The 12966-nt window shown below is 41.9% G+C and overlaps 1 protein-coding gene across 3 annotated transcripts in view; it reads right to left on the reverse strand.

The window, feature by feature from the left end:
• RORA (RAR related orphan receptor A) overlaps window positions 1-12966 on the reverse strand; it is a 98727-nt gene that overhangs the window by 67538 nt on the left and 18223 nt on the right. The gene's annotated exons all lie outside the window — the stretch shown is intronic.

Here is a 12966-nt window from a genome sequence, read left to right on the forward strand (position 1 = left end):
ACCTGTACATGTCTGTATACATGCATCTTCGCACACACATGTTGGCAGTGATGTTTTAAAATATAAATGTTTCTATATATGGGAAGTTTTAATTTGTATTTTTTTTTAAAGATTTTATTTTTCCTTTTTCTTCCCAAAGCCCCCCGGTACATAGTTGCATATTTTTAGTTGTGGGTCCTTTTAGTTGTGGCATGTGGGATGCCACCTCAGCACGGCCTGATGAGTGGTGCCATGTCCACACCCAGGATCCGAACCGGCGAAACCCTGGGCCGCCAAAGTGGAGCGCATGAACTTAACCACTCGGCCACAGGGCCAGTCCCTAATTCGTATTTTTTAAATATCAGAAAATGCAAAGTAATTTTAAATAATTGAGAAATAATTGTAATTGTGATGATAAGAAAGTAGTGAAGAAAATTTTAAACTCTTTAACTTTGAAATAAATGCAAGAGCTTCACCTAGTGTGGTAGATCCAGGAAAACTTGAGGAAGATGCTGGAACCACAACATGGCTCCCAACGTTTGGACTCCTTTCCATAATGTAATAGATTCCAAATTGTAAAATACCAATGCATTTTAAAAAGGGTCAAGAAAAATAGAAGGCAAGTGAATATCAATCCAAAACTACATCCATAGAAGTTGAAATTCTTCCAAAGTGAACACAGAGTCAGCCTACCAAAGCAAAACCAAAATGACGTGACTATTCCAAGATTCAGACAAAAATCCATTACTGAAACAAACCACAAATATTTGCTTAGCACCTACTATGTGCAAGATTCTGACTATGTAAATACAAGGCATGCCAGTCAACTGTCCAGCCTATTAGGCTTCTTTGCCTAACTAGATACACCTGCAGTCTTCCACATGGGATTCCAGTCCCGTACTGTGGCCAAAGCTCACATTTATTCCAACAGATAGAGGGTAGTAAACAGGCTTTTGAATTAGGTGTCTCACTTCACTTCAAAATGAAGCTACCCCGTGAGTTTGCTTAGGGAATCATGAGATTTCAGCCCTTATGTATGTTTTCAACTATTGTAGGGGTCGAGAACATTGAGGGTCCCTGCCTGCCACTTATGTAGATCTTAGGGAAATTTCCTTGAGCCTCAGTTTCTTCATTTGTAGCACGGGGATCTTCCCACTCACCTCACCTCACCTCACAGGGTTCTAAAAACAAAAGGAGATAGTTCAGTGCTTGGGGGAGGGGGTATGCTCAGTAAATGGTGGCTCTTATTGTGTACCCCAAAGAGTCTAGTAGGAAACTGGCTCCCCAAAGGCTCAAACCATGGCTTTTCCTGTGTGGCTACATCATAGACATTGTTTATCAGATGACACAGGTTCTAGTGCACTGCGGTTCATTCTTAGTGGTCGCTAGGAAATTTGTTCCAATACGGCAAGTGCACACACAGGCAACAAGGGCCTATGTATTTACTGAACAGCAAACACAGCACTCAGCATTGCATGGAACACTCTCACACTAGTCCGTGGGTCTGGATCCAGCTTTCACCTTTCTCTCTCATGTACAGCCTTCCACAGGCCTCCTAACTGGAGTATGCTTGTCACCACACACTTCTTTCCTTTAGTCTGTGAGTTGAATGTCCAGACAAAGAATCCAACGTCTGAGAAATATGCATGCTTACCATCGGTATAGAGCACAGCTGTGGAGACACAGCTGAGAGGGTCTGTGGTGGACACCTGAATTCAAATCTCAGGTCACACTGCTGTGTGATCTTGTGCAAGCACTTGAACCTCTCTGATCCTCGCTTCCCCTCATCTGTAAGAGGGATAACAACAGTCCCTATTTATAGAGCTGTTGAAAGTTCGATGTACACCTGCATGTCAACTGCTTAGCCCAGATTCGATACATGTCAGCTTCTGTTGTTATTGTTGCTGATTTTATCCTGATGGGGTGCCCTTCACATTTGGCTCACCAAATAAGACCTTCTGGAGCTGTTTTTTAACTCGTAGTCATGACAACTTGGGGAGAACCACACATACTCTCTCATCTAGTTACTCTTACCTTCACTTATGAGAGAGCTGGCCAGGGCTAGGGGTACAACTGAGGGCCGCAAAATACCGTCTTCCTGTGTTCAAGCCTCATGGGCTGTAACAGAGCCGATCTTTCAGTCTGATCAGGATACTTCTCTAACCATGAAAGACGGGGGCCCTCGACAAGTCATCTTTGACTTGTCCAAGTTTCAACAAGTTTCTTGTTCAAATATATTTGGGGGATGGGGGACCAGAAAGAATTCTAGATTAAAACTATTTTCACAATGTAAAATAATGATTATTCTAAGAACATTATATGAGAGCATAAAAATATTGATATTTAAATAGCTCAACACCCTAGTAACACCTGAGTTTAAACCCTGTACCCAGTGCAATAATAGCATCATTATACATTTTTGCTTCCCTCTTGGTGCCTTTAGATTCAATGCCATAACCAACTGCTTACAAACTGCTATGGGCCCTCAATGCCCTCCCATGAGCTCAGCGAATACTATCTGTTGTGTTCCACCAGTATCTCAGCGAAAAGATAGAGTGTTCCGGAAACCTCAGTTTCTGCATTCCTCCATCAGAGCTTTGAAGAAGAACATTGTCTTCTTTTCATGTGGGCTGCTTTCAAGGGACAATAGAGGTTTAACAGAGGACAACACAATCGGATTTAGATAAAATTGGTGTATTCCCAAGAATTCCTCTATAAAGGTAAATTCCACAGACAAGACATTGACTTTTCTTCACTTTTTTTTAGTTTTAAAGGAGCCGTTTCTTGTAACCAGAAGCTCAAATCTTGTTGCTGTTCAAACAGTGTTGGTTTCAGACAGTGGCAGAGGTGGTAAAAATAATTCCACAAATGTGACTCACGGTGTGCACGTTCTCTGTAGTCTATTTTTATGTATTCATTAGCAGAAGCATTGGAATATCTCATTGCTAAATGAGATAAATTGCATTTGTCCAATATCTTCCCATTTATATCACATTTATATTCAGCCTCAGCCTAAACCTATGTTATTCAACAACCAACTCTGTCTCATTCATAACAAATTTTCTCCAAGTGGATCTGTTTCATGTTAAAATTAGTGATAAAGGTAGTTTTTTAATGGGATAGGCAGCAGGCAACAGCAACTTCTGAAAGTATAATCTAATGGGGATAACATAATTATTAGCTATATCACCTACATAGAATGAAGATTATAATAAAACTCAATTTGGCTCAAACATATATACCTACCACCCCTGTTTTTAAATAAATTAGCTAATTATGATGCGACCTGAATTGAGAAAGTCAACATACCCCCTTGAACCACTCAAACATTTAAGGAAAATGAATTGTACTTGGGCTCAGGTCAGGTGTTTGATGAATTTATAAATGTCACTTGCCTCCTGGCTTAAAAACAGAAGTTAATTCTGATACAAGTTTCTTGCCCACCTACCCCTTTGATGTTCGTAAATTATTAAGTAAGCATTTGGGTAATAGGATGCAAAGTTAATAACAGAGGTCTATGATTAACATACACTCATATGTGCACTCTAAAAATAGGGTACCAGGGAAAGTCTTCTTATTAGGCAATGTGATCAAGAATTAATTGGTTAATGTCTATATAGCCCAACTATATATAAATAAAATATGTGATTATTATAATTATGGAGAGCACAGTTCAAAATCCACTTCAAGTTCAAAGAATAGTAATTTATATAAGTATAGATGCAAATATTTAACTGTGTAAAAATACTTAATTTAATGCTATTCCAAGTGTTAAGTATTACTCATTTCTCAAATTTTACTTTTTCTTTCTTAGTCAGAGTTCTTAGATGATGCAAAAAAGTCATGATTCCCTTATTGTCATTAATAATGTTATTTATTTATTTTTTGCTGAGGAAGATTAGCCCTGAGCTAACATCTGTTGCCAATCTTCCGCTTTTATTTCTTTTGCTTGAGGAAGAATAGCTCTCAGCTTACATCTGTGCCAATCTTCCTCTACTTTTTTTATATGTGGGTCACCGCCACAGTGTGGCTGACAAGTGGTATAGGTCCACACCTGGGATCCGAACTCATGAACCCAGGCTGGTGAAGCGAAGCACGCCAAACTTTAACCACTACGCCATGGGGCTGACACCAACATTATTTTAATATTATTTTAACTTTTTGGGAAAATTTGGTCATAAGAAGAGAAGAGAGAAAATTTGGCGTTACATGCAGAAATTGCCAGGTTGATTATAGTGCATACTGGTAGATGGTTAAGGATAAGGTGATTTAAACTTACTGAAAGTTAAGTTTCCATGGAAGAGACAGCGATAAATAAAGTTGGGTTCCTAGCCTCCAAGTCCTATATTTTACTTGAGCCAGGGGAGATGACTAGATGAATACACGGTAAGTTGTAAAGATCACAATAACATAATACCAATCCCGATGTTTTTGAGGGAATTCAGGAAGATCATTTGCCATTTGATCTGGGCCGTGAGGAATGAATATCACAGTTCAATAGGCAGTCAAAGTTGAGAGGGGAGTGAGGGAAAGCCAGGCAGAGGTCCCAGCACGAGCATGCATGGTATGTTCAAAGGGAGGCTCGCTGGGTCTCAAAGGATGGGTGGAGAGGAGCAAATGGATGGAAAGTAGGTAGCTAGGTTGGGAAGACCTACTCTTAAAGGGTCTTGTACTCTGCTAAGGAGTTTGGACTTGTTTTCTAAGTCACATAAAGTTTTTGGGATGCGGGTTGGGGGGACTATTCAGATCCATGTATTATTAGACCAGAGATTATCTAGATGTCTCATCTATCAAGGATGTCTCATTTCCCCAATGTTCAACCAAACAAAGCTCAGGAGTTTTTAAATTTGTTTCTAACAATTAATAACCAGGGAATTTCACATTAAAGTTCATATTTCCAGCTTCTCTTAGAAAATCAAAAGACCTGGCAATGGTGGGTCACTGTTCTAAATGGTAACAGTTGGTCAGAGCCAAGGGAGGTGGCTCCCTCCAGATGGCATATGTGCTGTCCAGTGGTCCAGGTGCCTCTTCTATCTGCCACACTCATATCACCTGCCTCAGGGCACTAAGCATTTGGGTTTGGATGCCTTCTCTTTTAAAGAGACATCCTCTTTCACCGGCAAGACTCTTTCTAATGCATCACTTTCTCCATTTTTTTGTCCGTCATGTCAATGAGGTTTCCCATTTGTTCCTTTATTTAAAAGTGAAGGTAAGTACTTTTAAATAAAATCTATTTGGGTTAGAAATGCAGGAGTCATGTGTGAGGGGCCCATTATGAACATGAGGTAAAGAACATGCTCTCTGGCAGGATTCTCAACCTCAGCACTATTGACATTTTGGGCTGGATAATTCTTTAGAGTGTGTGTGTGTGTGTGTGTGTGTGTGTGTGTGTGTGTGTGTGTGAGGTAGGGGGAGGGGGTGCTATCCTGGGCACTGTAGAATGTTTAGCAGCATCCCTGGCCTCTACTCACTGGACGTTAGTAGCACTCCCAGCTGTGGTCATCAAAAATGTCTCCAGACATTGACGTATGTCCCCTGGAGGTCAAAATCGGCCCCTGTTGAGAACTACTGCTCTATGGGGACAAGGGTTTCCAGGAAGATAAGCTCTGGGTAGGAGTGATGCTCTGCTGGAAAATAGACAGGTTGATGCCTTATACCTCCTGCTGTCACTTCTGCCTCTGTGTACCCTTCCATTCTTTCAGAGACAAAGGTGGCTCCAGCCACGGGGAGGTGGAAGAGCCAGGCAGCCTTAGCTAGTGAAGCCAAAAGAGGCCCCAAGGGCCTCTCCTACCTGTGAGAAACTTCAAACATCTCCACCAGGCGGCACAGCAATGAAGGCTGCTCTTTCTATGCTCCCTGTTACTGATGTAGAGGAGGGAAAGAAGACAAGAACTTACATGATTTACACCCAAGACCCAAACTTCCCCATTCACACACCCAGGCCAAGTGTGGTGTCAGAATGCCTCTAAGGACAGAAGAAGCCTCTTCTCCCCAACAAGGCAGTGGTGAGGTCCTGTCTGGGTGTCCCAGGGGGAGAGCAGGACCTGCTGCTGCTAACACCCGGGAGCTTGGAAGCAGGCCAGCCACAGATCTCGGAATAAATACATCAGACCATGTTCCAGGGCTTCCCAGACCTCCTCTCTAAGGCCTCTGACGCAGAGCTCACTCATCTGAGAGCTTCTTTCATTTTTCCTGTCATATAAGTTTATCTTCAATCCATGCATTAGTACTAAATTATCAAACCATGAGAACGATTTTCTGTTTTTCTAGTATAAGTGAAAAAGACGAGTTTCTTTTGTGGGGGAGGAGCAGGCAGTTGTGGAATGACAAAGCCAGGAAGTAGATAAAAGTTGACTGAAGAGTTTTGATATTTTTCTTATGGATTTTGGGTTGGATTGATTTTGAGCTAAGAAAAAAAATATCAAGATTATGGCATTTCCTGGAGTCTAAAATAGATAGGCTGATGATATGACTTACAAAATCATATTTTTGTGGTTAGCATCTTTTCACACTTCTTTCTTCTGGCATATAGAATCGAATCATTTCTCTGTGGTGAGAGGTATTATGTATAGAAATTGGTTGAATTAAATTAATCAATGAAAGTGGCTTGTTCATTTTGTACCCCTTCTCAAAAGAAACTAAAGCTCCGTTTTTACAGAATCCAAGTCTTCTGAATGATGCTTAGCAAACATGTAGGAGATGCTCAATATGGTTTAACTAATGACAATAATGATTCTGGTCCTCCCCTTAATTTGGGGGAGAAGTGGTGGTTAAAAGTGAAAATAGGACAACAGCAAAGAAAAATGACAATTGGTCCCCTCCTTCACTAAATAACGAGTAAATGAAATAGCAGTCACCCCCCAAAACAGAGATCGTGTTTACAGTAATGACAGCTCAAAAGGATAAGCTGGCCTGACAAGGGAAGATGAACAATACTGGCTAAAAGAGGGACGAGGACAAGGAGGGTTTTGAGTAAGTTAAACCTACTGGTGACAAAGAAGAGACAGAGAGCAGGGCTGGGCAGCTGAAGCATCCTTTTATTCACAAATCAATGGAAGCTCTTCAAGCCAATATGGTTTGATTTAGCAGATATTAACCACAGCTAAAGTGATGCAAATACGTCAGCGAAAGGAGAGCAAGATAAACAGGAGAAACCCACACTGGCTAGAAAAGAAGAGAGAACAGAGACTGACATTTAAAGACCAGATTAAAAGGATAGAAAAGAGTAAGATGATGTGAGCATGACATCCTTAGACAGAAGGGAGGCGAAGGGGACAGATCCAATGATCCCTCTGCTTGTTAGACTCAGAGAAAAGAGAGAAGATCATGGATCACAGGCCACACAAATAGACCACAGGCACTTAGTAAATATTTGTTAAACAACTAAATATACACAAAGAAGTTCCCTCCTTTCTGGATATGATGACAAAGATTCTATATGGTATCATATTAAGCTTTTGCCTTTTGGAGAGGCTAAAATCATGGACAGCTTTAACAAAGACTTTAGCTGTCTATTTAGAGAAATTTCCCTCGGCCTCATCTTGTACCCTTGACGCTGGTCCTGTTACAGATTCAATTAGGGGGTCATGCTACAGTAGTGGGAGCACTGGACTGAGAGTCAAGAGACCGGGGCTCCAAAATTGGCTTTGCTGTGAAGTGTGTGATGCTGGGCCAGCCACTTAACCTTTCCGAGTTTCTGTTTCCTCTGGAGTAACAGGAATGGCCTGGACTAGATAACACTCAGAACCCTCTCAGGCTCCTGTTCATGCACAGAAGTGCATTACCACATTAATCACGTATTTCCCTCTGTTTCTGTCCTGCCTCATATGCCCAGAGTTGAACGGCAGATAAAAGTTCTTTTTTTCCCCTCTCTTCATTTTGCCTGCTAGTGGCTTGTCAACAGTACTTTATATAATCAATTCTGGAAATGTTTACCCATCTGTATTATCTGAGGGTTGTTATTTACTGTTCCTACTATTTTTTTCCTTGGGAGTGGGGAGGAATCTCAATGTGTCTCTCGCAGGGAGACCACAGCAAACAACAAGGATAGATTTTCACAACGCTCAGCGTGAAGGGACACCGTTCTGTCGGCTTCTCTGACACAGTTTGAATTCATTGTGATGGTATATTTGAAGTGGTTTCCTGTGTTTTTCTGTGCCTTTAAAGACTAAATTAAAACTCGGGTGCATATGGGTCTTCTTTTGTGCTGTTACTCTTAGCTGGAATTAGTTTTTTTCCCTTTTCTGTGAAAACACACATAATCAGGCAATCAGAACTTCTGATAAAAATGTATGGCCTAGTGACTAAAGAGTTAAAGAGGGTTAACACCTTGCTGACAGCCCTTTTTGATATAATAATATTACACGTAAACTCTTAGCAGCCCTCTCAGAGGAAGCATGAGCAGTGGGACAATTGTGGCAGAGGAGAAGGATTCTCTGATTCTAGCCGTTAACCTGCCACTAACTTACCCTGGGCAAGGCATTTAATTTCCCAACTACCTGATTTGTAAAGTAAATGGATTGGACTAGATGACTTCTAAAGTGGCTTCTAGGTCTAATATTCTAGAAAATGCCCAACTAGCTAAGGAACTGTTATTTTTAGCTATGTTGCCTTCCATGACAAAACTTCTGCTCCCAACTGAGGAGTTATCAAAATTCACTCATCAGAACACCATGCCAACACACAAATTGACCTCGCCGCTTTTATGTTACCTCATTAAAAAGTAATACTCCATGCAAAAGTGCAGAGCATGAGGGTGATTTATACCAAAAGAACAATATCCCAACTTGAATGTACCAGAGCATTCTGCAGGGGTCATAAATTCCAGCACTCCGAGATGGGAGAGGGAGACCTGGCCTCTACGTTCTGTGCATGAGATTACACAAGTCTGCAGAAAGGATGGGTAAACTCCTCTGTTCCTCAACATGGGAGATTTGAATTTCAGGGCTTTAAAATGACATAGCAAAGTTAAGTAGCTGTAAATGTAGAAAGCAGCTCAGTAAGTGGGTATAAAGTGGATTCGCTGGTTGGAAAGATACTGTGCTGCATTTCACATGGCCAAAATAGGACAAGGAGGGGGGAGTGACTTAGAAAGTTGTATGTCAAGGGGAAGAACCCACAAGAAACCAATCACAAATGAGCATGATACCTCATATTTGCACAATCTTCCACAACTTTCCCAAACACTTGAATAATTTGGGCAAACCCAACCACAAGAAATGTACTCATAACTCAAAGAGCTTAAGAAGCCCACAGCTCTTACAGAGAGCTGGATGGTCCTGCCTTTATCATTGGTAGCCAGACAAGAATGGTGGCATTTCAGTCATACTCCCTCCCACTGTTTTAAAAACTCTATAAACAATACTGATAAGAAAACTACATTATATGAAGTACTTATTGATGGGCCAGGCACCTCAAATGTATTATCTCATCTAATCCTCCAAACGATCCACTGACGGCGATGCCATTATTATCCTCACTGGCAGATGAGAGCTGAGTGAGTTAAGCAACTAGTCCTGTGGTGAGGAAGTCCGATCACCTCTGTTCTGGATACACCAGCCAAGTGTTTATCTTCAATACATGAAGGAGAAACAAGCTGAAAGGCAGTTGGCAGTGATATTTACTTCTTCATGGTTTGGGCATATGTCCTGACTAATGTGTAGTCAATTACCAGGCATATCTTTTCATAAACGCGTGCTGCAGCCACTCGAACTCAAACGACGATCTTCAATGTAATAATTACACTGGCTGTGACACGAGCCTGGCTGAGAGCGTATTTTATTTTAACAAGCTTGAGTAAGTGCATGAGTGTGGGCTGAGCTTTTTGCTCCATAGTCGATACTTGAAAGCTGGCTCCAACCTTTAATTTAAGCATTCGCTTGTAGCATGAACACGGCTACAGGGTTTCTAGTATCAAAGACACTCTCCTCCATCCTTTCATGGCCCTGCTTCTGTAAGCAGCGTGATTGAACTGCAGCACCACAGAAACTTGTTTTCCCTCCTCCTGGCAGCACAAGCCAAAACACTACTGCCCCATTCATCTTAGCGACATCATAATGAAGTCCCTGAATCAATTTATAACAGGCAAAGCGCAAAAATCCATTGAAGGAGTCTTGTGGCGGACGCCTTTCATACATCTCTCAACAGCACACAAGAGGCAAAGTGTCCTCACAGAAACCCAAGTCACACCATCGAAGGTCTTTTGCTACGTCTAAAACGCTTCCCCCTCACCCCCCGAAATGATTAAGGGAAAGGAAGACACTGAGAACATCTGATTGTTCCTAATGATTCCATGTGCCTTAAAAATGTTTGGCAACCTCCCTCAGTGGCTTCCCACCACCTTGAGTATAGAGAACAACTCCTTTAGAATGAGAGCCAGGGCCTTTCATGGTCGGAACCCCACAGGCCTCCTCAAGCTGCCTCATCTCCTGCAGTCCCTATAGGCCACATGGAACTACTTGCTGTCCCCAAACTCACCTCATTTGCTGTCTAGTCTTTGAGAATTTTCACAAGCTCTACCCTGCATTGGGAATAGCTTCCTTCGCTTCAAAGTTCAGCTAAGCCTTCACTTCCTCCAAAAAGCTGTTCCTAACCCCGCAGTCTGAACAGAGCTCCTCCTCTGTGCTGCCATCGTATCCTCCATTATTCTAATCGGGTACGTACACTGTGTCATGATTTTATTCCCACCTCAGGTCCCCAGCGGCCTGTGAGCTCCTTGAAGGCAGGGACTATATCTTTTCATCTTTCTGGTTCTAGCACCTTGTACGGTGTCTGGCACACAGAAGATATTCAATGAATGTCTGTGTGTATTTCACTCATTCCCACTCCATTGAAGTCTTCTGAAAGAGCTCTCAACCCCTTATTTGCACAATGACCCAATCCCAGAGTCGGGAGCAATGTATTTTTGTGAGACTCCCATGGTGCTGTGCTGTTGGGTCGGAAGAGCAAGGAGGTCAGAAATGTGGCCTTGGGAGTCAGTCAAGCTTGGCCTCTCATTGCAGCTATGTGCTAGCTCTGTGACCCTGGACCGCTGGCTCTGCCTCTCTGAGTCTAGATTCCTCCTCTGTAAAAAGAGGGATCAAAGGCTCATGGGAGTGTTAAATGTGGTAATCCATTTCACAGTGCTTGGCACAAAGGAAGTGCTTTGAAAATGACAGGCTTAGAACATGTATGAGTGCTTAGGGTGGCAGGGCTTGGATACTGCAGAATTAGAAACCTCTTATGTTATATGATGAGAAATATCCACCAAGTGCCCCTTCCATCAGCCCCCATCTCACCAGATCACATAACTCAGGTCTTTGGGCATCGGCAAAGGCTCCTGTTAAAATGCCAACGTGTGCCAGCCGAGGTAAGACTGGATGCAGTCAGTACTGCGACTTCAAACTTGTGTACAGGATGTGTTCCATCCCTCATGTGAACATGATGACAACGCTATGAATCACAACACTTACTCAGTGTCTACTATGTGCTAAGTGCCTGTTACAGGTGAAAATTGTAGAAAGCGCCTCCTATGGTGTTACTTCCTACTTTCCAAAACCCCTGTGAGGTCAATATTATTACTATTATTTTTATTTTACAGTTGATAAAACAGAAGTTTAGAGAGGTTATGTGACTTGCCCAAGGTTCCTTGGCTAGTATGTAGCATTTCTTGGACATAAACCTTACATTTGGGAAAATTTCCAAACCCATACATGCTCTTGTTCCTATGCCAAATTTCTTATGTTTCTTACTGCTCATTTTTCTCATGTCACCTGGAAGAGCCAAGAAAGAATGAGACAGAAGACTGGAACACTGAGTTTGAGGAGATGGAAGACGAGGTGGTCTGGAGAGATGAACTATTTGATCTTTACGTGGTAGGGGGACCACTCTCCCCTTGGCTGCTAAGCCAGGAGACCCCTGAGAGCACTAAGAAAGGAGACGGTGGACTCTGAAAAACAGAGCCAGTTTGCCTGAGGCCATCCTCACCTACGGCCAGAACCTTTAGCAAACAGCTAAAATGTGCAAAGAAAGCATTAAGTCTTGGAGTATTTCCTGTTCCTATAACAACACCACCATGTTTTCTGATGCACTTTCTCCTTCCCACCTTCCTCACAGGGCATTCGAATGTCAATGTTAAAACAAAAAATAAAAAAATAAAAATGTAAAGAAACATAAAGGTTGCTATCAGGTCTTTCTGATGTAGAGTTACAGCTTTGTACACGTAGTTGAGGTATATAAATGTCCTTAGTTTCCCTTTTGTAAGGTCGTAGATTCAATTTCATGTTTGTGAAGTGGTGGTACAAAGGAATTGAGAATAAACAAAATGTTTGTTAAATGACAGTGAAAAATTCCAAAGCCTTGAGTCTAGAGAATATTTTCAGTACTGCGAGTGAATTATTTACCAAAAAAGTACCCGAATGTCCCGCCTTTTAGTGAGCTTTTATTGAAGTGCAACATACATCCAGAAACAGGTCCAGATCATACATGTAAGCTTGATGAAATTTCAGAGTGAACACTCTCAGATCGAGATTAAAAAAATGCCTTTGGGTTTTTTTAATAGTTTTTTATGCCTGGGTCAAAACCACTGAATAATGCAAAACGTAATGTATAAAATTATTATTTTAAGTTTAGTCAGCAGGAAAAGGCTAGAAATTTAATAAAATACACTTCTTCCTAAAAAGAGATATTTTACTTCAGAGGATAACTGTTTTGGAAATTGGAGGAGGTTTTGTTCTCATTTTATCCATGAACAGGCACGTAGTTAGTTCTCCAGCCCTTTTGGCAGAGGGGGAGATCTCTGCCTTCCCAAAAGCCTTTCGAAGGAGACAGGACGCTCTCTTCGTTCCCTTTGTTTCCTTCCTCTCCCATCCTTCCCCCACATCATCACTGCGAGCTGTCTGAAACAAGGCCATCTCCCTCTCCTTAGCCCTCCTCGTTCTGAGCAGACCCACAGAGGGAATGAGGTGCTTTCTCTCATGGCCAGGCTAGCTGTGGGCCATTATACAACCT

Source organism: Equus quagga, chromosome 2 (genome assembly GCF_021613505.1).
Source record: "Equus quagga isolate Etosha38 chromosome 2, UCLA_HA_Equagga_1.0, whole genome shotgun sequence".
Taxonomy (NCBI): Eukaryota; Metazoa; Chordata; class Mammalia; order Perissodactyla; family Equidae; genus Equus; species Equus quagga.